Genomic DNA, 4,057 nt, shown 5'->3' on the forward strand with positions numbered 1-4,057 from the left:
AGGAGAGCTGCAGAGAGGGGAGGGCTCTCCTACCAGCATGATAGCTCAGTGCTGCTGGGTGTTGGCAAGGAGGCAAAACCAGGGTGGTGTGGTGAAAAGAGTAATGGTCTGGAATCTGGAGAAATGACTTTTACATCCATCTACGCCTCTCTCCTGAAATGCAAAGTTGTTTTGTCCCTGTGGGTCTCAGTTTCCCCTAAAGCCTTTCCCAGTATTAGGGTCTAAGAGTCCTCTATTTCTGATATATTAATTAAATACTTTATACATGCCAAGATCTGTGTTTGGTACTAGGGATGCAACAGTGAGTAAAATACAGCAAGTCCCTGGATGTAGTCATGTAAGACAATTTAAAAGGTAAATTTAGAGTTGGTAAACTCAAGTGATAGGCAAATACAGAAATTTATAGAGGCACGGGAGAGGGGTGGGAGAGCACCCATCCCAGCCTTGAGGGTTGGGCCCTGGCAGAAGGGGGCAAGTTTTCCTAGAGCGGGTAGTGGTTGAGCTGAGTCTTAAAGGATGAGCAGGATTTAAGCAGACTACGGGGAGAGTGAAGAGTGTCTGGGCAGAAGCGGTGGCCTGGGTAGAGGTACAGTGGGAATAGCAGGGCGCCTTCAGAGGGCCAGCGGTTCTGTGTCCTCAGGGAATCCAGAGCACGGCAGGTGACCTGAGGTGTGTCTGGGGAGGTGGCCGGGGTCCTTGCACATCACTGTAAAGAGTTTAGGTTTTCTATGTACCATTTTACCCAAGGATGGCTTTGGGTTTATGCTAGCTTCCACTCGCAGCCAAGACTCTGTCTTGATTTCCCTATACCTTGACATTTCTTTCCCCTGGAGGCTCAGAGCACCTTGCTTTTGAGGTTGACCACTAGCTGTCGCTATTGAACAGATCTGGCTGCCCACAGCTAAAGGCCAATGGTGGTGTCCTAGGCTGCGAGCTCCCGGCGGCCCTACCAGATGCTTGAGTGTGCCCCGCCTCCTCTGGGTCTGTTCATCCGTCTTGAGAGGTGACTCCCCGTAGACACGCAGTGAGGAGGTGGTGGTAGCCCTTGAGCAGAACCTGGGCAAGCTGGGGGAAGGAATTGTGGTGAAGTGCGGTCCACCACACCACCGCAGTCAGCCACTGGGTGGCGCTGCCACCACTGACCGCAGAAAGGGAGGCCTGTGAAAAGGGTAAGTCTCTGGATAGGACTGCTTTGCTGCTTTGAGGTGGGGTAACTTTTGCGTCCACTCTGTTACCTGGAGTTCGGGGGCCACAGGACTGGTCAAGGACAGTGTGAGGGAGGTCTGGAAGCACACCGACCCAACAGTCCCAGGTCAGCCAACACTGCCATTTTTCGGGTCCTTCAGGCCTCACCCCTGGCCGGTGTGTGTTTTTTGACTTGTCCCCAGTTTCCACCCTTTGGTTCCAGGTCATGCAATGAGCCAATACACCCTTCCCTTTGGCTTCTCTTTCCTTATTTTCCTTCCCAGCAACTCCCATCTCCAAAGCCTCCCCATTCAGCGGGTGTTCATCTGGGACTTTTCTTTTTTAGGAATCCATTTCCCCCTCTCCTTTTTCCTGTGGCCTTGCTGTTCGCTGTGTCTGTGTCCTCACCCTGTGTGTTCGGGATCTGTGCAGACTTAATTCTGCTTCTCCTGGCTTTTCTGCCTCTGGGCGTTGTAGTTCTAAATACTATTTTACCTTTTTAAAAATTCTCTCTTTTCTTGTCTGCCTTTCGTTTTCACATTTGCCCTGTCTTCGTCCCTGTCTCCCATTCCCCCACCTTTAAAAACCAGAGAATGTAGACATATTCTAAGTCTAACTAGAAAACTTGTGAGTCTAACAACTAGAGAAGTTAAAGTCTAACAACTAGCGGGGGAGGATGTAGCAAGTAAGGGGTATCCTGACTTTTCTTGGCATCCTTCATGAACTGGCGACCCTCTGGGATGGGCTGGTGATCTAGGGGCGCTGCGAGGCTGACACTGAGGCAGACTTGCTGGAGACATTGTGAGACAGCATGGGTACTTATGTGTTTTTCTTTTCCCTCAATGCTCCAAGTTAGTTTGGTTCTCATACCTCCCTTGAGAAATTAAGGGATGCTTCTGGGACTTCATTAGCATATGTGTCCCCGTGCTCTGGGACGGGCACTAATGAAAAAGAATGTGGGTTCTTGGCAAATTCCCTGGACAGCAGGCAATGCCAGAAGGGGTAAGGGTTCTACCCAACATGTAGCATCCTCAGAGGGGAACAGGAGTACACTCTGAGCCAAGGGAAGGTTAGGCCTGTAACTAAGGTCCCAAAGGACTGGTTAGTAGCATAACATATGCTGAGTGCTTCCTCTCACACAACTTTAGAGGCTTAGTCTCCAAAGGGGATTTGTTGCAGGGACTACTGGGGTGTAGGGAGAAAAATATTAGAATTTCTCTTTATTTTTTTATCTTGTCTTTTTAAGATTTCTATTTTTGCATATGTTTTGTGCTAGTAAATATTACGTGGATATATTATATAAATAGTAGCTATATATCTATCAGAAATACATGTGCCTAATCATTTTTTAATGATGAAGTTTTCGATCCAAAGTTTCAGAGATCCCTGCTCTGGAGAATCTTTGGAGCTTGCCATGAACTCTAGCGGAGGCCTGTGATGCTGGCCCAGAGCAGCACAGCTGAGGAGAAAGGTCCAGCCTGTGTGGACAGACTTGGCGGCGAGGTGGGACTTAGCTGTCCTTGAGAGGGAGCTCTCCAGAAACAGCAGCTGGATGACTGTCCCCCATGCCCACAGCCTCCGAGATCAACCTCAGGGTCCCCTGCTACCTGATATCTTAGGGCCTTTTATTATATTCTTTGCTGAGGAGAGGTTTCATAGTTTCTCAAAGGGAAATTTGAAGAGGTGGGAGGCCTAGGATATTCTGCAGCATGGGGGGAGCTGTGACTGATTAGGACTTTGTAGATGGTCAGGTGGGAGGGGATCCTGTCACCATGGTTAGGAGCCTGGCATCTTAGGGACTGTGTCCTTCTGCTCTGACCGTATCTCAGACTTGTTTCCGAGGTGATTTACATTTGTGACAAATACTTGTGGTTGCCTAACGGAACCCCATTTTTGTTTGGGGTGGAAATGTGCTCAGCTGAAAATTCCATTTCTCAACCTGTCTTGAAGGGAGAGGTGTCCCAAGATGTGACCCTAGCCCAGGGGATGTAAGCTGAAGTCCTCGCTGGGGCTTTCCTGTTGGCGGCTTATTAGGGCTCAGAATCAGCCGGTGCACACATTTGACCCTTCACATTCCTCTTCTTTTTTTGGCATGATGCTGAAGGTGGGGCAGCTGTCTTGTGACCCCACCGTGACAAGGAGGAAGATGGATAATTGGAAATATAGAAGGAGCCTGGCTGCCGGAGGTGCTGGTCTGCTCTTCCCAGACTTTTTGTTATGGAAGGAAAAGAAATCTCTATTTGATTCAGCCATTGCAGGGGTTTTTCTGTTGCTCCCAGGGGAATGCAGTGCTAGCGAACACGAAGGTGGACTCAGGGCTCGCAGACACCTGGGTTAAGGCCATGGCTTCATGCAAGATGCTGACGTCCTTAGAGTTGAAGAGCGTGAGCGTCCCCTGTCTCAGGGAGCCCTTGTTCCCTCTTCTTCTCCAGCAAGGATGGAAACAAGCTGTCCTGTTACTTGCAAGTCCTTGGAAGAGGAGAGAGGCATTGAGCTGGCCCTTTAAGAATAACTAATTCTGTTAAGAATGTGGAAAGTGAAAGTCAGGGCGAGTGCTGGAGCCGGCTGTGCAGGTTTGAGCGAACTGATGGTGCTTAGCTCTGCTAATACAGATTCAGTGGTGGCAGCTGGTGGCTTCAGGTTGGCCATGGTGAGAGTACTTGTATCATGGAAGTAGGCAAATATTACACATCAGGGCTTTTCTCTTTTTTTTCCTTTTCGGGAGAGCCACTTGTTAAGCATTTACCAACACACCCTTGGAAAGACCGCAAGTTTAGTTTACTAACTACCTTAATATCGTTTCATAGCTTCTCTGCTTTCCCCATGCTGTCTAATAAGTTATAAGTGAGCAGAATCAAGAAGCAGCTGATTT

This window comes from Delphinus delphis, chromosome 1, assembly GCF_949987515.2.
Source record: "Delphinus delphis chromosome 1, mDelDel1.2, whole genome shotgun sequence".
Lineage (NCBI taxonomy): Eukaryota > Metazoa > Chordata > Mammalia > Artiodactyla > Delphinidae > Delphinus > Delphinus delphis.